Source organism: Nothoprocta perdicaria, unplaced genomic scaffold, assembly GCF_003342845.1.
Source record: "Nothoprocta perdicaria isolate Ctin4 unplaced genomic scaffold, notPer1 scaffold_62, whole genome shotgun sequence".
Taxonomy (NCBI): Eukaryota; Metazoa; Chordata; class Aves; order Tinamiformes; family Tinamidae; genus Nothoprocta; species Nothoprocta perdicaria.
This window is the reverse complement of record NW_020455888.1, coordinates 2,111,077-2,134,588: the sequence shown is the minus strand read 5'-3', so window position 1 is coordinate 2,134,588 and position 23,512 is coordinate 2,111,077. Positions and strand designations below refer to the sequence as shown.

The window sequence follows — 23,512 nt, the reverse complement described above, 5'->3', positions numbered from 1 at the left end:
GATTATTTTAACATCTAAAATTATTATTAACACTAGTAAAAAACATAAAGAATATACCATCTCCCAAGAACCAAGTATGAAACTGGACATAACAGAAACAATACAAATTCAAATGGGCAAATGGCTCTTGGGAATAGAGGTAATACCACTGAAAATAAGAACCTGAAATGCTTTCTTTATAGCATGTCAGCAATTAGGACTTGTGTGTCACCAAGAYTAAGTTTTGCATTTCACTTGTTTTTTAATCACAGCTCGTTAAAAAAATCATCACATATTTGCTTCAGAAATTAAATGTATTTYAACTAAACAACTGAATATTTAATCGTCTTTTTTCTAACATGGAAGTATTTGAATAATACATTATTGTCTATTGCAGAGAACAGATGCGACAAGCTAAAATCAGCATCAAAATCTGGTTTTCCACTGATACCAATACATACAATTCCTCCTACGAAGGAACAGCTATCTGGAAGAGAAAGCCCACTTGGCTATGAAATATTTTAACCTCCAGTTCTGGAACAGCTTTTTAACTAAGTGAATTTGGTGTTTGGTATCTGCAAGCTTGAGGGTCTACAGTTGAAAGACTTCCCTGGAACACAAAACTGTGGCAATAGAAGCCCTTGCTGGCTTATCCCAACCAATGTGAGATCTACAAGAGCAACTCAGTTCCTCTGAATCTCCAACCTTTCTAGAAAAGCTGCCAACCAGAATTAATTTACAGCCACCATTTATTCCATTCAGGAGCTCATTGCTAGTATTTTACATTTTCATGATCTTTCTCTAAAAAAAATGAAGATATTTTTCATAGGATCCACCCTCTTGGATTCCATAGCAGAATGAACCAAATACTTAGGAGGAAGATACAAGTGTAACACAGAGGACATAGATGAGATAATCATTCCTGCATCTCTGCTCCAACAGAGCAAGCTCTTCTATATGAGTTTTTATTTTATAWCCTTCTAAGTACATCCTCAAGAATTACAGCTTAATATTTGAAACATGCATATTTACTTTTGAACTTCTTGGCCTGAAACGAGCAACTTAGAAGGTTTGAGTTTCCGTAAGTTTTGTGAAAGTGCATGACCAAAGAGAGAGATTTTTTAATAAAGAAAAGCTAAGGGAAAGAAAGGTTAAAGTAAGCTTTAGCTTTATATGGCAGCAGAAAATCTTTGTGGGAATAGCTTTCCCTAATGATGGGAAAGCTGCAACTGAAATTAGCATCTTATGAGACACCAAGGAATTCACCTCATCATCAAGGTTTCTCTCCCTTAGCAATTGCTTGTTGTCTAATAAGGTGAAGCTGTGATTGATGTTTCCCCTGTAATTATGGCTTCTCTAAGGGCTTTCCCGCATGTGGCTTCCCTGATGCATACTAAGGACTTAGTGTAATACAGTTTAAAAGTGAACTAATCCTAGGTCATTCACCTAACGGAAATAAATTTCCTTAGTTCTGTTGATGGTTTTGCGACCACTAACATATTTCCTGAGTTTTGAAATCCATATCCATAAAATTATAATTTTTTGTGTTTTAGTGATTTTTAATGTGCATGATTTTATGCACATACCACAGTGAATGCTACAGTTATACCTGTTATGTGAAAGGGATTTTTTCCCTGCATCAATTTGGATTTGCCAGCTTTTAATCCTATGCACTGTCTCACTTTGGCAAGGAGAAGTAGAGCTCTCAGTACTCAAAAAACGTTTTCCAAAACTGGTTGGGAATAGAGGAAACTTTCCAGCCAGTACAGAAAACTGGACTTGCGGACAATACCAAACTGGGTGGAGTGACCAACACTCCAGAAGGCTGTGCTGCCATTCAGAGACCTAGACACGATGGAAAGCTGGGCACAGAGGAACCTCATGAGGTTCAACAAGGACAAGTGCAGAGTCCTGCACCTGGGGAGGAATAACCTCAGGTGCAGGACAGATTAGAGGTTGACCTGCTGGAGAGCAGCTCCACAGAGAAGAAACTGGGAGTCCTGGTTGACACCAGGTTAACCATGAGGCAGCAGTGCCCTCGTGGCCAAGAAGGCCAATGGGATCCTGGCTACATCAGGAGGATGTTGCCAGCAGGTCAAGGGAGGGGATCCTGCCCCTCTACTCAGCTCTGGTGAGGCCACACCTGGAGTATTGGGGGTAGTTCTGGGCTCCCCAGGACAAGAGGGATGTGGAGGGTCCAGCAGAGGCCAATCAATATGATTAAGGGACTGGAGCATCTCTCATAGGAGGAGAGACTGAGTTGGGCCTGTTTAGCCTGGAGAAGAGAAGGCTGAGAGGGGATCTAATTAATGCGTATAAGTACATGAAGGGGGAATGTAGGGAGAAAGGGGCCAAGCTCTTCTCCAGGGTGGTCAGTGACAGGAAAAGGGGCAATGGGTACAAGTTGCAACACAGGAAGTTTCATCTGCATGTGAGGAAGAACTTCTTTCCTAGGAGGGCGACAGAGTCCTGAAAGAAGCTGCCCACAGAGGCTGTGGGGTCTCCTTCTCTGGAGGTCTTTAGAACCCACCAGGCTGCCACCCTGTGCCCCGTGCTCTGGGTGTCCCTGCTGGAGCAGGGGGTTGGACTGGATGATCTCTAGAGGTCCCTTCCAACCTTAATGCTTTTGTGAAAAAGCACTCTTCCCACTCTTATTTTTCATGATATTCCTATTCAGACTATACAGTACATGCAGTACACAAGAAAAGCTTTGTAAATATTGGTAACTCTGCATAAAATCTCTTTCATCTAAAAGCATGAGCCTTTTTGTTCTAGCTACAGCTTTAAGGATAATAAAGCATAGACGTGTTAAGTGAACTGCCAGAAGTTAACACATCCCATTACTAACACCTGGTAGGAACCAGAATCTCTGAATGCAGAGAGGTGTTACAATTACTAATCAAGCCTTTTCTCCAACTTTCACTGCTAATTCTGCAGATGCTAAAAAACAAGTGCCTTTCAACCAAACCACATGTAGGATCATTAACAGTGTTGTTAAAGATAACTTATATCAGGCAACAAGGAGAGTTTTTCTCTTGAAGCACTAATTTGYCCATTTTGATATTGGTATTTGATGCACATCTATAGCTACTTGCCAACTTATTTGTATTAAAGAGACTATTAAGAGTACCTGGATTCAACCTCCAGCCATGCTTAGTATCAATTAAATATTTCCAGATGCCTGAGCAGCGCCAGTCTAAAAGAGTACCCATGCAATTAATGAGTGGTTTGCATTCTCTTCAGTGCACATAAAACTGGGTCAGCAAAATTTTGAARTCTGCACATGATTCTGCCCTGGGGAAAGGAGTGAAAAAAGTTGATGTCTTGTGATGCCCTCCAGCTCTGTTCTGAAACCATGATATGTACCACTCAAAATGAAGCGTGTATTAGGTTGTACCTATTTCTATAATCCCATAGACCATTTCACTTCCCTTATTGAAAGCTCTTATTGTGTTCCTGGATTTTACTTTCTCTTCATCTCTCCAAGTCTATTTCTATCCCTCCTTCCCTTTGCCTCCTTTTGGTTTTCATACCTAAGTATCCCTTTAGCCTTTTTCCTCTAACCTTTTTTCTCTCCACATCTTCGTTTATGCATTTCCTCTTATCTTTAAACAATCCTACCTGCCCTAATGACTTTGTCCTTTAAATTAATCTTCAAGTTTACTTCTTGCAGGAAGCATTCTCCCTAAAGTCATGTGGAAAGACGAAACAAAACACTTTCGAGTTCGATCAATTCCTAAAATTTATTCTTCATCACTCATACTTAGTGTCCTATTGGCCATATGGATTTCATAGAAACTTACTTCCTTCCACATTAATTCCACCTTTAAATACATAATAGGCCTGGACCTAGAAAAATAACTGTAGGGAAACAGAAGGTTTGTACCAATTTAAGTGACAGGTGATACTGTACTGATCATATCACTTATTTTCCTATATAATTTAATGAGAAGAACTAGTTTAAAATTTAGTTGAATCTGCAAAGAATTCTCTTGCACTAGGAGGTTAAATTGGCGGTGTCAGAACTGAGGAATGGTAACAGGCTTCATTTGACTCTGCACAACTTGTACAGCTTGTTATTGCACCCAGAGACACTCAGACCTTAACAGTTAACAAATGAGCTAAGCTCAGTTTGTGAGTGAGCCAGACATTAACGTTATTTCTGCCCAATTCTTTGCAGACAGGGCCAACACCTGTGTAATGGTGCATGTCATTCAGAATACCCTCCTGTGATCTGAAAAGGGAGAATTGTCTGCTGTGTGACCCATTAGGAGGGAGAAGAGCTAGAGGTGTGTAAATAACCATTCATACAGCTGAAAAGGGACCCTGCTAACAAGATATCCTAACTACAAAAAGTAGTGTAGCACACAGATCAAGGCTCTGCTTATCGCTGATCTTTAATAAGAGAATTACATCTTGTATGTCAGATGATTTTGTATTCACTGTTTTGTCTGTCCCAAGCAATTTTCTTTGGCCTCTCAGAGCAGCTGTACTGGAGACAATCTCTTACACTACAAGTAGTAAAAAATGGCAAAAAAAAGACCATTTGGTCAGGGATGAAGTTATTCTCAGCAGAATAAGAGATCTCTTCTAACATCTAAACTTTCCACAAGGCCAGTTTTCTTTTGTTACAGCTACAGGAAGAGGTTGTATAAGCTATTCCACCTTACTTCAATGAAAAAATCCACATGCTTAATTACTCTCCCAAAAGAAAGATGGACTCTTCTTCCACTATTGAGTATAGGTTTGACTAAGGAAAAAAGAAACCTAATAGAAGGCTTGCAGACTAAACAGAAAGGTCCAACATTTGTACCAAGAACCTCTGTTTAGTGAATAGTAACAATTTAAAATTTCAACCACCTGCCTGGCACAGTTAAAACCAAAGAGGAACCTACTCTACCCTCCTGTATGGAGGTATCTACCCCTCTGAGATGACCAATCAGTTGGTGGGCTARATGCAGCCACAGCTCTGCTCGGTCACTGCTGTGACTTTCAGGTGTTCAGGAAACAGAGCCAAGACAGTCAGCAACACCCACCTTATTCCATCCTCAAACCGTGTATAATCAACCAGCTCAGAGGCAGGATGCAGAGAGTATCAAATCCAATCGGTCTTGCAGCATCTTCTTCCAGTCCTTCCAGTGACGTAAATCAGTATTTTTCAGAACTTCTGCCAGTAATCCTTACCTTGGTTCATGTAGGGACCACAGTTTTTATAACTTCAGCATCTCAAATGTCTGTGCTCCAGGAATATGGATAGGCCAGTTTAGTTACAGTAGTGTTATAGTAGTATTTTACTTCATACAGTTTGGATGTCTAAAACCCAACGATTTAATCCAAATGCCTTTAACAATGTTTACAAAAAAAATTACATCATACTAACTTGAAACAGAATATTAAAATTTTTGTCCCAGTTACAGCCTGAGGGCACAGATGGTTCTCAGTACAGTAAAAGGGAGATCTGATGGCCTTATCCCACTAAGCCAACGTTTTTATACAACTGGTAAACATGAGGATGGGGTTCTCAGTATGATCTGATGAAGGTGTGATATCCACAACATTTTCAAATAATTGAGAAGAAAACAATAGTTCTGGCAGGATGTTCACTGATCAATCCCAAAACAAACAAGGTAGGAAGAGCCAGCAAACCCTGGCAGAATCAGAAATGTAGTCAGATTCACCCAAATGGTTAGGGAAACTATTAAACTGGAGCTGATTTGAGGCTCGATACAAAAATCTCATCATGATGAGGTTGCTCATTCTTTTCCAGAAATACAGTAATGGGATTTAAACGGGCACCAACAAAAATAACCAAGTAATCACGCAAATATTTGGCCGAACCTGCTCCAGCCAAGAGGTTACTGTTGCTGGTAGCTGACTACCACTTGACTACGAGGAAATGTCCTTCACACAGTTGGTCTTTTGTAGTTTTCCATCCCAGAGCATTAGCCATCAGAAAGAAATACAAAGYCACATCAGCAGGCCCATAAGTCTCACTTCCCAAGATAATGTCATCCTGCTCCAGGCACCACACATTAAAGCACACCTTTTCTAAGAGACCAATAAAATACCCATCTAAATCAAATGCCCATAACYGAGTGCTGTACAATTCAAGTGTAAAAAAAAAAAATCACTTTAAGTTGCTAGAGCTGTTGCAAGCTGAAGTGCGAGGATATTCAAGGCCCAAGTAGTTTTCTTAGATATTCATTGCAAATATTCTGTTATGCTATCTTCAATCATGAAAATCCAAAACCCTGAAGTCAATTTAGGGAGTTCACTTGACAAATGATTCCCTCTTTGGAAAAAAAAGAATAACTATTAGCAGAAAGCATCTGTGTCAGAGGGCAAAAAACTCAATTTCTTAATATTCTTGCTAGTTTCTGCAGAATTAGAAAATCAAGATTAAAATTGACCTRGTACTATTGAACATCAGAGAGCTTATCTCACAGCAAAGTTTTCTTGCCCCATCTATAGAGAAAGTAAGAATAAAATACTGCAAAAGGCACAGACAAGTGACTGCTGAGTCTGACAACATTGTCCAAGAGCATTATTGGGGCACGCATAGAAAAGCGGGTGAAGTTGTAGGTTTTTCAAATCTGATAAGCACTTTCTACCTTCTTGGCCACCGAGAGAAACCAGCAAAGGATGTCAGAGCAGAAGGAGGTACAGTATAGAAGATAGGCCAGGAGAAGAAACAGGAGGCAACATCTGGACTGCAGCAGCAGACATGAGGTAGTCAGCTGTGCTTTCCACTGTGGTTAAGGCAGCAAAATATGAGAAAAACATATGGGAAAAAAAAACACTTAAACACCAATGAGCTGCTCATAGAGAGGCATCAGAAACAGCTCAACATACAGAATGACATGATAGGAGATGAGGCAGGTCAGGATTAAAAACATAGTCTTTGCAGGGTGCTGACCTAGCAGTGGTGGCTGCAACTGCAGTGGTGGTAAAAATCAGGTCAGGCCCTGCCAGGAACGAAGAAATGCTGCCCCAGAATCCACTAGCATGGAGAGGAGAACATGGACCTCAAAGCTTGACTGAGCAAAAGTCACTGTGTTTCCAAGCGAGAAGTTTTTCCCAAGAATTTTCTCAACAGGAATGAGCATCTGAGAATATTTACTTTTTCCAAGAAAAGCGGGCATACATGAAGCATAGTAAGTCAAATGTGGCAAAGTCTGAAGAGATCCATAAATAGGTGGGCAGGAAAAAGGAAAGAAATAGTCATTTTCCTGAAAATAATTTCCTTCTTTCAATATAGAAAACCCTTTACCTTTCTGCAAGCCTTGTTTATATCTAGATTTTCATAATTATTATTCTACCACTACTAACACAGTTTCATTCAACAACACTAAAGTCTGCTTTAAATAAACCAAGGACTTTTTTCCCCAACTCATCTCTGTATGAAATGATACAAGTTTCACTATATTTTGTTCGTTTGTAAGCAATGAAAGTTTTGACAATGGTCATTTTCTGAAGTTCTGCCTTCCCCTTTAGCCAGTCAAGCAGTGATGTATTGCAGCTAGCCACAGTCCACCAGGACTGACGAGCACAGGGCCTGCAAYTCATGTGTCCCAGTTGAGACAGTGACAGGACAAGCCTATCATTGCACTGATCATCATGGAAATATGCGTCATTTATCTGACACAGAAAAGAGTTCTTTGGGGTTGTTTGATGTGGGAAGACAGTTCAAGATCCTTCATCCATCCCCTCAAACATTCCTCTACTTCATTACGCTACCACTTGCAATATTAGGAATGCAATCCCTCTCCTATCCTTCAAAGTTTCATCATCTTCACTGAATCTTATCAGTAGTCCCAGAGTTCTAATTTATATCTTATTAAAGTACTACATAGGAATCAGCAGACACCAATCCAATAGCTGGGAAAATTTTAGCAAAGTAGTTTTTGACATTTAGTATGAGTAGAACATGCATTCAAAGCAAAAATAGAATAATGTAAGTTTTCCTTTAAAAGCTGTGACAGGTCTGCATCTGTAAAATGCATTTTACTCACATTAGTAGCACAAAGTAAACATGAATAACTATATGAGCACATTGTAAACATGATACTTCAAATTTTGAAGTATTTTTATTAGCCTAAAGAGAGAAAGCTGAGGAAAATACAAATTTTAAAACAAGATACATATCTACAATCAAGTTTCTTCTGTTCTGAAAATCATTAAGAAACATCTATTAATATCCAAATATGTTCTTCATAAGTACTTGGGAGATTATTCTTTTAGTAAAGTTCTAGGTGAACTTTTGATCTTTTCCCATATTCAGAAATGGAACTAATGTTTTTCTTCTGCTTGTTACTGAAACAACCTGCAATAATCYCTTGGCTCCATAGAAACAGCAGTTTAAATGCAAGTCAAATAATAGAGCAATGATGACTAATGGAACATCTATYAAGGAAAGACTAAGCAGGTTAGGCCTGCAGGTTAGGCCTGCTTCTCAATCTAGAGAAAAGACAGAAGTCTGAACAAATATCCAAGGGAGAGAATGTAGGGAGGAAGGGGCCAAACTCTTCTCAGTGGTGGCCAGTGATAGGACAAGGGGCAATGGGTGTAAGYTGMAACMCAGGMAGTTYCATCTSCATRKGAGGARGAAGTTCTTTCCTGTGAGGGTGMCAGAGCCCTGGAAGAGGCTGCYCRGGGAGGCTGTGGAGTCTCCTTCTCTGGRGATCTTCCAAASCCRCCTGGCTGCCACCCTGTGCCCCGTGCTCTGGGTGTCCCTGCTGGAGCAGGGGGTTGSACTGGGTGATCTCWAGAGGTCCCTTCCAACCTTACTGATTCTGTGAAACTACTGAAGTTCACACGAAAAAGCAAAAATCTGTATAAGGGGGCAGACATAGGATAATGTTATTGTAAATCTGAAAACCGAGATCGGACTACCAGTTTCTTACAGTTCTTGAAAGGTCTCTTGGGCCAGTGGAGAACTCTTCTTGCTCTCCTACGAGCTAAATCCTTTTAAACAAGAAGCAGCCTGACACACTTAAGAAACAACTTTATACATGATGATGGTTCACACCAGCAGAAGTATTTGAATGGACAAAGTGTTCATTTTAAACTTTAAATAAACCTAAACCTATTCGGGCTTTATTCTTTTCTCTCCTGAGAGTCAAAATATAATGACTGTATGCCAGTATTCAATGATGTAATATGAATTAAGACATTGAAGGGAAGAGAAAAAAACTCATATGGGAGGAAGGAAAGGATCATGGCTGAGTTTTCTTCTGAGAAGCTCCTAGATACTTAGCCCAAATGTATACAGATACAAATCGAACAAGGATTATACTAATGCTAGAAAAATACATGTGTATATAAAGGCCAGGTTATAAYCCCATTTACTTCCATTGGGAAAAGTAACCTTGTCCACACTTATCTGCAAAAATCATAAAAGCAAGGATAACTAGAAGAAATTCAATGCTGAAAAAACCTTGTTCAATACGKCATGATTCGTTCTTCCTCCTTCAAAATCTCATAACAAAATATACATTAAGATACAATTGTCATTTGTTAGTTCTACTTTTAAAAGGCTCAAACTGAAAAGGTAAGAAAAAATTGTGTGTATATGCACAACATACCATGTATATGAAAGCTATGTACATGAATAAGATGCATGCAAAACAGGCATTAAAGAAAATTCATTAAATMTCAAGAGATACACAACAAAGCATGATGACACCATGAAATCATCTTGCTATTATGTGCTTGAGGAGAGTTCTTGGACTAGATCTCCAGAGGGTCCTTGCAGCCTCAGATATTCTATGAAAGGTAAAACCACTGAAAGACCAGAATGGTCAGGAAACTGGTTTGATCTTCATCCTCATCACATACCCAAGACAAATCTCTTTGAATATAAGAGAGACCAAAAGCAGCAGTGTGGGGAATAGCTCAATCCAAGCCTAGGAACACATTCCCACCACTTCTCAGGTCCAGAGGGGCACAGGGCCATAGCATATTCCTGGATGAGGAAGGTTTCCAGCTGTCTGTCACTGCAGTCAATTTGGACTAGTCAGACATGAAACCAAGAACGTGGATCACAGAATCATAAYGATCCCTTAAGGYTGGAAGAGACCTCTAGAGATCATCTAGTCCAACCCCCCTGGACATGCAGGGTCACCTAGAGCACATGGCACAGGATCGCATTCAAGAAAGTTTTGAAGATCTGCGGAGAATGAGACTCCACAACCTCTCTTGGCAGCCTTTTCCAGGGCTCTGTCACAATCACTGTTTAGAAATTTTTCCTTAAGTTCCTGTGGAGCTTTGGATGCTTCAGTTTGTGGCTGTGCCCTCTAGTCCTTTCAGTGGCCACCACTGAAGCCTATGAAGGAAGCCCTGAGGAAGTCTACAAAGTCACAAAGACTGCAGTACAGGATTTTGTGTAGCTGTAGGACTAACTGCAATTAGACCAGCTAACAATATTGATGTGCATGTTTTAATATTAATGACTTACTTGTCACAGATACAGATCTGAATGAGGCAGTGATCTGTCCAGAATACAGACCCTAGCTGATGTCCAGCATGTACTACTTTGAATTTATTCACAGTTCAGAACTATCAAGTTCAAAGCCTTATGTGGAAATCTATATAAACATATGTCAACAGGATCAATAGTCCTGCCTTTTATATTTCCGTATTCTCCAGCACCGCAGTTATCACTTCAGTACAAGAGACTAGCAGGATATAAAAGGATCAGGTTTAGCTTGATGTGTTAAGACATCAGAAAAATAAAGGGGGTCCTTTGACACCAAACGACTTCAAAGTTTAAGATGAAAACGATGAAAAYTAAACAGCCTCCCACTGTATCATCTTCTTACTCCAAAAAGTTAAATCATCCATCCTGATTCCTAACAGTCTTAATGCTGAATACAAACCTATCATAAAACTAAGGAAACAGCGGAAGACTTATCACCCAAAAGCCAACATCACCCATCAGGGGGCATAAGTCTCTTGAATTTCCTGGMGTTCCATGTGGCTGTGAATTAATCTGCTGAAGATTTTCATTATCCAATATTAATTTGCAATTTGTACTTATTAAATAGGAATTTGTACTAATCAAAATGCACAAAAWTAAGGGGCAGGATAGTGCATACTCCAGCCTTTCTTGGCTCCCCAGCTGCCACAGCCCTTTCATAAAGTTGTCCAGCACTCTAGTGTTACACTACGAGGTCTCTAGTATTCTAGATATGTCTAGAATAGGTCTCTAGTATTCATTTTTAGTCAACTTCTGCCTTGCTTTGGGGCTGTAAGTGGAATAATTCAAAAATCCTTTTTTTGCTGGGAAGTCATTTTCACCACAAAAAAAAAAAAAAAAGGTACACTTGGCTGAGCAAAAGCAAGGTTCTCTAAATAGTCTAGCAATCTCCAGTGTGCTTTAGGGGACCATTCACACTGGGATGCCCCTTCAGGAGCAGCATGGACAAGACTGGATCGAGCTTTTATAACACACACCCTGGATCTTTCCAGCCTGTAAGCTTTAGCACTGCAACCCGCTGACCCTCAAGCAGCAGATACACTCAGTTTTCCACTGCAAAAGGTGCTCTGACATGTAAAAAACAACCAAAGTCATACAGGACTGTGTCATACGGGGACACTTCTACATATTGGTCCTAGAAGAGACCAAGAACCGATTRCTGGGGCAAGGTTTGGGCTAGAGCAGGGCACTCTGAGCAGTGCAAACAGTTCCCTCTACACCACATAGCTTCTTGAGACTTGATGCACCTTCTTAGTTGCAAGTGAAAATTGCTCTGAGACTGCATGAGATTTTGGTTTGCTTCAAAACCCCCTGTAAATAGGATGGTAAGGAGGAGAACTGAACTATTTCAATTGAAACTGAAAACAGTACTCTACTAGCTTTTATCTGACAGGAACAGAATATGTTGTGGTGACCACAGTATGGATGCTACCATCTGTTCTTCCTGGCTACCTTTGATTCAAAAAGTTACTAAAAACAGAAAGCTATTTCCCTCTCCCCTTAAGAATTAAGCTATTCTCAAAAAAATAAAAAAAGGGGGGTTTCAAACATATTTCAGTGGTCCCCTTTTTCTAGATAGATGAAAAATTCAAAGGAAAAAAATTCAAAGGAAAATTCAAAAAAATCAAAAAAAATCAAAAAAAATTCAAAGGAAAAAAATTCATTTTGACATGGTAGCTGCCTTTGCAGTTGTGTAAGGCTACCATGGTGAATCTCTGCTCAAATGAATAGTTTTGCCTGGCAGTCATCCTTTTTAAAAAAACTACTTTTTTTAATTACTGTATAGCCATGTACAATACTATTACCTGTACACACCGTCTTAGTGCATACATGTCTTTGTACAGGTAGTATCCTGAAGTATGTATCTTACTGCTTCAGAGACAAAAGAAACACACAAAAAAAGTGAAGTTATATAAGTGGCTTGAATGATTCAGGCAGCTAGAGAGAACAGACCTCAATTGCTTTCTTTTCAAAATGTGTGCTTGTAAATTAAGCAGCATTTCAAGATTAGGCATCTGTCCAATTCTTTTTATCATTTAGTGTATTATGCTAATGAGGACGCTGTTTCTTTAATTATCATCTGCAGAAAAATTGCATCGAGTCCCTTGATCTTTCCTAAAACCATCCCTACACTTGATTCCCCAGAGGCTTTTAATCACATGGCTTGGCTTCTATGTGAGACTCTGCATTTGAGAAAAAAACTCTTCAAAACTGGTTCACTGAGAAAGTCTCTACTGTTTTCTCTCATCCAAGTTACATCCTCTACTACCTCACAGTTTAGCAGGAAAGCCTGAAAGACTCAAACTAATCATATGAGCTTATGCACCAAAAGCAGCCTAATGCTGAAATCTATTTTCCTTGCTATGCAAGGGACACTCAACTCCAGGACTTGCTAGAGGTAAAGAGACAGCTGAAGCAAGCTATTAAATCATAATTTTAATATTGTCCTGCAACTCTTCACACTAGAATAGAGGAAATCCTATTACGAGAGGCACTTACAAGAATGAACCCCTCAAGAGCTACCAGCCTAACTTCATTGCTTAGGATTACACACATATGCACCTTTCAGGGACATTTTTTAGTCAGTTCGACTTATGTGGCTTTGGAGTGGATTCCTGCCTCTTAACAGACTTCTATAAGCAAAGACCTCCCTGAGTGGGAAACAAATCTCCTCAGTAAGTCAACCCGCATGAGCTGGCAGCACCTGAAACGTATCCATCCAAGCAGGATGGTCATCTCTGATGCTCCAACACGCAGTGAAAACTTGTCATCTCTTCTGAAGAAATTCAGGGATGCTTTGGGGGAAGGAAAAACCCAAACACCACATTCTGAATCATGTCTGGACCTGTATTAACCAAACTCCTAAGCAGGTTCAGGACCTCCCCACTGCTCCGAGGAAAGCTTTTTTGGCACTTCTGGGTTTGAGCAGCAGCCTTTGACCTGCCCATTTGCAATAGCAATAGCAATATTTGTTTCACCGTAGCCCTGTGACTATGGACATTTACTGAGCTCTGCTATCTGAAGTATACTTGTATAACTGGTGGAGATCTGAGGAGGAATAAAACTTCCCTGAGTCCATAGGGAAAGGAGGGGGAAGAAAGATACTAGTGCATTTTAATGCTCACACTACAATAACTATAAATGGATATACCAAAATTGCAATAAACTTCATAGCATAACCAGAGCATATATTTGATGCTGCACTGTCACTCTACAGTGCAACTGAAGCGCTGCATTTTTAAGCTAAGTTACAAATTACTCTAACATCTTGAAGCACCGTATTTACAAATACTCCCTGACATCTCATTTATCTGTTTTGCCAGAAAATTGGCTTATACATGATTAATTATGAAAAAAATAAGCACAGAATGCTTTCATGCACTTTTACTTTGAAATCAAGGTCACGCTTTGTTTTGAAATTCAGAAGAACAGTATGAATGACATAATTAACATATCAGAAGATTMTCTGCAAGTAGCTTTACTTACACAGGCTAACCAGGAGTTTATGAAGCTCTTTGTCATTGCAGACTGATCGTTTGTTCTTAGTCCCAGTCTATATCCTTTGTTTTAGTTAACTTCAGTACTGAAACAGTGCTGTGGAGTAGGATGCCTCAAAACTAAGCCACACAGCCTGGAGAACGAAGAGTTCCTCTTCCACCACATTCACAAGGTGACTCCTATTCCGTGGTCTGAGTTGTAGCTGGCATGCTGCACTGTACAAACAGTGCAGTAACAGTGTGATGACACACTGGGAACTTAATTTCCTCTGCAGTCTGCCCAAACACATTCAAATTATTCCATAAATTCTCTKTTCAAGAGACTCAGCCATCCAAATATCTCGGTGTTGAACACAGGATAATACTGGGCTGGGTGGATTTCTTAAACGTCTGGATATGATCATCTCATTTAAAACATCTCTAGCCCATAAAGCTCCTTCAGTCCTGGCTAGATATGCATGAATCCAGTCCTGGCAAGATGAACATCACATAGTAAGTCACTTATTTCAAGCAATGCAAGAAGATGGGGTTTGTRCTTTCTTCTCAGTTCTCTGAGTAACAGCCATTTGATAAGACTTTTAGAAAGTTTCATCATCACAATGCAAGACAAGAGGGAAAATACATTAAATTCCAACCTCAGTTGTTATTTTTTGCCTTAGTTATTGTATGGTCAACCCCAAAGCCAGCCACATCCTGAAAGCCACTCACAAAGTTCACCTTGTCTGCTCTCCATGACCATATGGATCAACATCTGCAGACTGCAGAGGTCTGACTGACAGCCAGCAGTCTCTCCATCTCAGTGTAAATTGCTGTCAAAACTTGCATAATTTGGATGTTACACGTCAGAAAAATAGAAAACAATGTTTTCACCAGTATTGCTCACAATTGAATAACTTCCTTAGAAACATGTAATTCATTTCACTGAACCCTGSCTTAAAACTGTATTGACTGGGCTCATCTTTTCAGCAGAAGTTAAAATTGCTAGGGTTTTTTGCACCACCCTCTCCTTTTTTAAAAAATAAGAATAAGAATAATAAATTCAGTCTTATTAAAGTAAACAAGATTAAAAACTTATGTGGCAAAAGTCAATGCTAAACTTTGCCGTAGTTTTTAAGAGAAACAATGTGAAAAGGAGGTAATGCCATGAACATCAGTACATACAAAGAGAAAAGCAAAATCTGGAATATTTGCGAGTCACAAGATGAGACAGTGGCTGAGGTCAGGCAGAAATCCATAAAGTGAGGAGAAAAGCCAATAAAGTGTTCTGACACTTATCCTTAGAAAAAAAATGCCAGACAATTTTATTCTGGCAGAAAGCTGTTCAGAAAGCAACACAATCATTAAGACACCTTGGGAAATTCTAGAAGTTTTCGTCTTTTTAAACACAAAAGTAGCAAAGTCTGCGCTAGCTAATTCTATATTTGACCTCATTCTACTGGATGCAGATGAACCATTTAATTAAAATACTATGATTGACTATGGGCAAAGGGTAATGCTCTTATTTATTTTGCAATGGACAAACAAAATACAGTCTTAAGTAGCATTATTTGTCTTTTCAAATATTTTAGAGAAAACAATTTCTTAAAGATGAAAACATTCACAAGCAAAACTGATCAGGAAGAGCCAGTAACATACAAAAATGTATTAAAAAGGATCTGCTTAAGATGTTTTATTACATGCCAAAGAAAATCAGTTTGCTACAGTAATGAAAAGATGCTTTTCCTTGTTAAAAAATCCTGGCTAAGAAGGACAGTAACAGCAGCAGAGAAACCTGCAAAGCAAACGCACAGTATATAACAGATGGAAAATGAAGACACTGGTAGCAATGAATACAAATTAACACTGCAGAAATGCAAGCAAGCAATGGGCCAAAAATAAAAAAAATAAAAAATAAAAAATTGAAAAAGTCTGTGGTAAGGCTTATTACAATTGCAATAGGAGCACCTTCCCAAATACAGCAAGAATATGGGAATGCCAAGGCGAAGATACAACTTCAGTAATTAGCTACGGTAGATAAAAACCAAACATWATATAGAAAATGCCAGTAGATTTGAAAATTACTGCAATTCTGTATTCAGAAAAATGCAAGATGCTATACTCRCATGTCAGAGTGATAACAAAATAGCTTCTATGTCATCAGTAATAGGGGAAACTTTAAATAAACTCCGAGTTAAAAACCCTGGACTCAAGAGCAGAAAGCAGATGCATCAGTAATCTGTCCCGAATTGCTAACACCAGCTTGTAACAAAAATACAAATGCTAGGGAAGTTCCTGATAACTACAAAAAGTTAATGTCGGATCAATATTAAAAGGGTAAGTGTGATGACCTAGGCAACAATGGGATAGTTAGATTGACATCAGTAGTAAGCAACATCAGGGAAAGGTTACAATGGGACACAATCAATAAGGCTTTGAAAGACAGTAGCATAATTAATGCCAATCAACACAGCATTATGAAAAATAGGCCTGGCCACGTAAATCTGATCATTTGTATGCAGTTACAACACCATTTGATAATGGTTACTGMACTGATATGGCATACTTTAGTCCTAATTTCACATTATATACATCAAATTAAAGCCATGCTATACATGACATCCCAATGTAAAAGATTCCCCATATTTCATGAGCATAAGTCACAGTGAATGTATTTAATAAGTGAGTAGATAATCAGCATCTTAAACACCAGATACTTTGCCAATGGAAATGCTGGGAGCATTTGGAAGTGAAGATGGAGCCACGGACTGCCCAAGACAAGGGCCATTACTTATGCAGTTTACCTGTGACATTATAGAGTCTCTGTTACTAATAATCTTTATATTGATACCTTTTGCAGGTATCAATAGGTCTTTTCAGGTATCAAATTCAGGTCTTTTTCAGGAAAATATTCTGAGTAGAAACTAAAGGACTAGTGCTGATATACCCTGTGCTGCTTTGCTCTGCCCTGAGCAATATCAATAGATATTCATGTGGTCCTCTCTGGTTTTATATAAATTTCTAAGTCTAGGAAACAATGACCCAAACATTATTAATCCCTCTGGAATTTAATGCAATAAGCTGAATCATGCTTAATCCATCTGATGCAGCATGATATGTCTGGAGACTTTCTATGAGATTTCAACTTTAATCCAGTGTTAAATAACTGAGTGCCTTTAAAAATTGTCACACTGCTTCCTTTAATCTAAGATGAGAAATTAGAGTAGTAAAATAATATATCTTTGAGCCATTTTACTAGCTATTTTCATAAGAATAGAGAACAATTTTGAACACTTGATCCAGCTCTTTCCATGTRGACCACTTTGATCTATTCCTTCAGAGACATTTTTTAAATAATGCCATCAAAACAGTATTTTTCGGTGACATAACAGAGCCTCTCCAGTCAGGTAAAGCTATGACAGTAATATATACAACTTAACATAAACGTAACTTGAACATGGCCATCCTCCTGTCTATACATGAAAAAATGGACTTCATATTCCCTTACTTTTCTATATGATCTGCACCATAAAAATGAAAGTCTGTCTCTTCTAAACACATTCAGTTCTGACTGTTTGAAACAAGATACCCAGTTCTTGCAGACAGCTCTGAAACAGGCAAGGAAACATCTACTTTCCCAGCTTTGCAGCAACCACTCACATCCCAAGATAGTTGCCTATGTTTCTTACTCTATTTGACATCTATTCCTGGCATAGATTTCTACTTTAAAAGTTGACTGATTTAGCCCAAGTTTGTGGGGTTTTTTTCTCCACACCTTCTCAAAAGCTGAATATTCATGATCTCATTATATATGGTAAACTTAGCTTAAAGACTCCCAAAGCTTTTTCAGCTGATGGCCTTTGATTTCTAGTCATTCCATGCTTAAGAAATCAAACACCTCAAACTTCATTTTTCAYATGCCTTAATTGAAATATCATTGATACATTAGTTCACACACAACCTGAGAACAGTGAACAGTTAATCAAAAAATAGATAACATAGCAAAATAATATAATAATAGATCAGCATACTTAATGAAATGAGAAGTTTTTATGTTATGTTTTCGAGAAGATTACTGAAAAATTACTTCCTCTGCTTTTTCCTCTGATAGTCTTATCTGATTTAAATGATTGGAGAATACCAAATCAGAGTTAACTGTAAAATTACGTTTTCTGAATATTGACACAGTTTCATAACTGTGGACAAGAGTGTCCTGAGCCAAACTGGGAAATTCACAGATGCATATTTATGTACATGTATATGCATTATAAAACAATAAACACTCAGAAGGATTCTTCAATATTTTTCATATATCAAGTTATTTGTGCCTTCTTTCAGCTCTATAGAGAAATTCGCTGTTCCAGGTCCCATCTAGGATATAGTCCAGTTCACAGCATTGGGACAGCTAAACAGAATCACTCTTTTTTGTGCTCCAGAGTCTCTTTACAAGTCTAAAAAGCAAGTCTTCCACRAAGTCATACAGCCCTACCTTCCCTAGCTGAGTTACAACCTCACTAAATAAAGGGGCAGACAGTTATAACTGCCTTTAAACCAGAAGTCATTTGTATGTGGAAAATCCATAGAAGGCAGTAGCGGGCACTTAAGTACATCCTTTGCATGACTCRGTCCTGCACATGATTCCCCTGGACAAAAGAGTGCTATGCTAGGTCTTCCTTCCCTGAATAGCCAACGAAAGATTGCGGGAGCAATCCATACATCCATAAATATGACATTTCCCTCTGTAGCTTTCAGCCACCTGACTGCTGCAGGATTGTAACTAGAATATATTTGCCGCCCAGAAGACAGTAACAGATCCATTCAATCACCCATATAAAAGCCAAATACATCTGAGTGCTTCTGTTGTCAGATAAACAGTTTTTGACTGAGGTAGAGGTGGGACTTTTCTCCCCAAACTCCTGTAAGAGCCTATGGTAGAGCTCTGCCAAAGGCATCTGTCCACACAAACAAAGTCCTTAGCACTGATAGGATGTCTGCTTCAGGTGGCTCCAAGCCATGCCAGAGACCCTCAGTCTGGACTGGGCATCACTAGATCTTCTCCAGTCAGGCACTTCAGGGGACAGGATCAAAACTAGTCCCAGGAGAAGTGAGGAGGCATGCACTAGGCATACACTGTTTCTCAGTCCACTGTTCACGTTACTCAGAGTAGGACATAATGAGCAGAAATTTGGTCAAGCCCTTTCAAATCCCCCATTGAGGCACGGGGAAGTCAGAGCTTGCCACAAAACTGGGCACGATGCAAGTCGGACCACAGCAGAATACACTGTCTCAAGGCTTGACTCAGGGCTCAACACTTGTTCTGCAGGCCTGGAGTTACCTCTGCATGGAGCCATGCCAGGGACATCCAGACAGCCTCCCTGGAGGCTGGGAAAGGAGGGAAGCAGGAAAGGTGCAGCCTGTGGTTGCCCTTGCCACCCTGAACACAGCTGGCACAGGTCTGGGGGAAGCCCTGAGAGCAGCCTCCCACCACAGCTTTGCTGCGCCAGCTCCATTTTCTTGAGTCATTTGAGGCTTTGGGACCATGTTCAGCACATTACTGGTAGGTGCTATGAAYGACAGAGCTGGTGGCCCTCATCCAGGCAAATACTGCTCCACGGCTTGTCAACACTGCTGTCATCACCACTACTGACCTCCTAGAAGCTTCAGCAGGCACTGTTACTGTTCACAACACTGCACACAGCCTTGTTCCACCATAGCATGGTTTTACCAGGGGCCATACAGTCATCTCCTGACCCATAGGGGAACTATACTCTCCCCTCCACCCCAAGCAAAGGAGACCATAATCAAATATTGTGATAGATCTCAAACTCYCTTGATATTCCAGGGAAAGACTAAGTACAACATAAAGGAAGTAAAGAGATTCAGTTTTGATATTCATATCAAACAATATACCATACATATTCAATACGCACTGTACCTACCAGACAGAATTGAAAAAAGGAATTTCAAAATTGAAATACAGGAGTCACTGTCTGCTTTTAAGACTTTTTCCTGCATTGCTTATAGAAACATTGGAGGGCATTTTTTGTTGTCTAGAATAGTACTGGTATAAAAATGAAAGGTTATTTGCAAATAAGTTCTTTGGTAGCAAATACAGTAAGATCAAATCATACATCAATAACATGAAAGACAGGGTGCAAACTTACCCAGAGTGCTGGAAAAACAAATTTTACTTCCATTGGTGGAAGTTGGCCCTAGAAGACAATCCCAAGGTGGAAACCTTTTAAAAAAAGAAAATAAATAAAAGATTCATTAGAATCAGAGTAGGTTAACAAGGTCAGACACCACCAAATCTTTTGTAAACACTGTGCTGAAGATCAAACATCCTGTGCTTCTGATTATGGTCCTGTCTCAATTTCCTGTCATTAGCTCCGGTGAGTTCGTCCTTGTTCAAAGTGACTGAAATGAAGCAATGCACCACTTCTCAATGCAAAACTGGTAGAGAAAGAGGATACAAAGCTTTGTGAAGCAGAAAATCCATACTTTCTGTTCTTCCTTCTCTAAAGGATCTTTAGAGTAAGTCAGTGTTCAAAGCAAAGTTATGTACATGAGTGAGAAGGCAAGATTAAATCTAGTCAGGTTTTAATTTATTCATAGATATTAAGGTAGTCAGCTATTTAACACCTTCTGCTTATGCTATATTTTGAGGGAATTAGAGTAGTTTATTGCTGTTCAGAAATATAGCTCAATTTGTTCACAGTAAGATCACCCAGRGAAAATTCTGAGGGAAGGAAGAAAAGGGTGAGGAAGATCCTCCAGAAAACACACAGAACAAGTCCTCCTTAAAAGAGAGGAAGAAAAAGCAATCACTGGCAAGAAACATTATGAAGAGGAGAACAAATTATAGTATCCAAAAGAGGGAGGACTGTTCTTACCAAATCTCTTGTCTGTACTAGTAATACAAGAAGATACAGACAAACTACAGAACCGAAGATGAAACTAGAGYAGAGGAACTCCTAGAGCAGGGCTATGACCAGATCATGAGATTAGAATATTAAGAATACCATGGACAGAAATCAGTTATGACAGTGATGTTTGTATTATGAAAAGAAAAATGAATGAGATTGAGAAATTAGTTGCAAATAAGAAGTGGGATGCAACTGTGGAGCAAGTAGAGCAGTTGGGAAGTAACAGGAGAGACTGAGTCTGACAGAAGGAAGAGGCACAGAAACAGAAAGGTAGAAGGACAGCTGAGGAGAAAAGCTGCCCAGTAAACCCACATGACCATCATTTTTTCTCTATTGGGGTAAAGATCTCATGTGGAGAAAAGCACTGAAAATTGATAGAATATATTCAAAGATGAAGATATAAATTGGATTTTAGGTAAGAGATTTAATCAAATAGCACTCTTCCAAATGTGTTCTAGTGGCATTCAATTCATGGTCGCCATCTGTGATAAACTTCAGAGAACTGTGGCAAAATCTAGAACCCAAGGAAATCAGCAGCACAACTTTCAGTAATTTCAATGAAATTTATGTTTTAATAAAAAAAATCTGGATAAGTTTTAGCTGTTTTCCTCATCACCACCACCTTCCATTCCCCAGCAAGGCAGGTTACTTCTTTCCAAATAACTCAATTAAATTAAGTTGTATGTTCAGCTTCATTAGCCACCATCTCCATTTCCCTGTGGTTTTAATTAGGTAGGTCTCTGTGCACATTTACCTCAGTGCTTCCCCCCAAACAATCCCACATTTTTTTTTAATTGTCTCATTCTTCAAAAGCTTCTGATTACACTGGAGGCAGTCAATGCTATTAGAGCAGAGAAGTGCTCTCCTATGGTGAAGCTAGACCAGGAACTGAATTGAAGACTGGAGCAGGCAGGTGTTTGAATGCTATTCCACGCTTTTACACACTTAAAAATAAATAAATAAATAAATAAAACAGATCAACACAACAGGTTACAGAGTGAAGAGTCAACCTACTGCATAGGCACCAAGTCTGATGCACATGGAGCTAACTTCTCCCTTCTGATCCACGGTCCCATATGCTGCATAGCACTGGTTCATCTCCTTCATGCTCAGCACATGCAGCCAGAGGACAGCAGAGCCTTGRTGTCCCATTGATGAGGACAGATGAGGCCCCTAAATTCAGGTTGGTGCCTGGTTGTAGCTCTTCCCCCAAACAGCTACCCCACCAAGGCAGACAGAGACATCAGGCTGCAGCCTTGTCCCACAGGGAAGGAAAAAAGGCTTGGGAGTGTCTGCTTCAGCAGCCTTTAAAAAATGGACTGAAGGTCAGGTCAGACCCTTGATTAAACAAACATCGGTGCAAATGTAAATGCAAAGCCAAAGTCATGAGATGATCTCAGTTTCAAGCTGAGAACCAGAGTGCAGGCTGACRTTTCAGAAGCCAAAAGGAAAGGTGGAAGATCAAGCTCTGCCCATAAGGGGAAAGACAGCTTTTTAAGGAGAGGATTTCTGCTTCAACCCCTCTTTGCTCTATCTTGGCAGGCAAAAGAGAACCTGCCAAACCAGCAAGTGTGCCTGGCAGGAGAGCCTGAGACCAGGGGATCTCYGCTCCACAGCGTCCAGGCAGCCCTGTGGGAGATCACAGGCAGCTCCTTTCCACCCACGGGCTATTCCCAGCTGCCAAGGGTCACGGGCAGGGAAGCAGATTAGAGCAACGTGGATCCGTTATGTAACGGGCATGCTGCTTGTGGCTGCTCTGAAATCCCGGAGACGTGGCTGTTATGTAACAGGAACCATCACCCAGGGCAGCTCTTCGGTGATTTGATTTAGAAACTGCTGAGCGGCTGCAATGACTGCTCGGGGTTTGTCAGGCTCCGTGTTATGTTTCCACYCTAATCAGTTTAACCTTAAAGCTGCTGCAGCTTATAGTGAGAGTGACTCAGATCTCACTTTGTYCTTTTTGGTCTCAAAAGCCAAAAAGGTGAAATACAGCAGACAGCCCACCTTCCCACCAGGTCCCTGGTGGAGTGCAAAGCTTGTATTTTCCAAACTGAATCTGAAGGCTTGCATTTCTTCAGCATTTCTTCAGCTGGCCCTATTGATGTTGAAGGATTACTCACATGCACAAAGTCAGCGAACTTTGAACTATGTGCTGAGGTTTCCATTAGATCGACTCTGAGCCCTGACAATGCTAGGGCTCACATCAGTGAAAGATGCAGAGAAAAAAAAGATTCTTGTCTTCCTAAACCAAATTATTTAAGTATTGCTAGTAATTGCTAGACATGCACATACATACACATACATATATTTTCATTTGAGAAAATATGCATATTAACATCAAAAACCATTGTTTCTAAGCCAGCTGTAATTCATTCAGCTCAGGGGCATGACCCATCAATATCTAGGATGGGTAGTTGAAGAAATTTCAAGATACCCTAGTCTAATTTCACTTTGCCTGTTGCTTAAATAAGATTAGTATTTTTGCCTAGTCTGGTTTTAGAAACTTRTTTCTACCCAGCTTACAATTTGCAACTAGGTAAAAAGTAATTCTATTAGAATACCTACTCTATTCTYAGATATTTATCAATTGAAGGAGAGAAAAGCCTAATTTTCTTCTAGATGAAAAACCTAGTATCACAGAATGGTTAAGGTTGGAA

General features: G+C 39.6%; 1 protein-coding gene across 1 annotated transcript in view; it reads right to left on the bottom strand.

Moving 5' to 3' along the window:
* Positions 1-21,885, bottom strand: part of MTUS2 (microtubule associated scaffold protein 2) — a 283,857-nt gene extending 261,972 nt beyond the window's left edge. Inside the window, exons 1-2 of the mRNA XM_026049831.1 lie at positions 21,870-21,885; positions 20,094-20,167 (exon numbers count right to left, since the gene is read on the bottom strand). The gene's annotated coding sequence lies outside the window, so the exon portion shown is untranslated. The remainder of the gene's footprint in view (positions 1-20,093; positions 20,168-21,869) is intronic.
* Between the last annotated feature and the right edge of the window lie 1,627 nt (positions 21,886-23,512).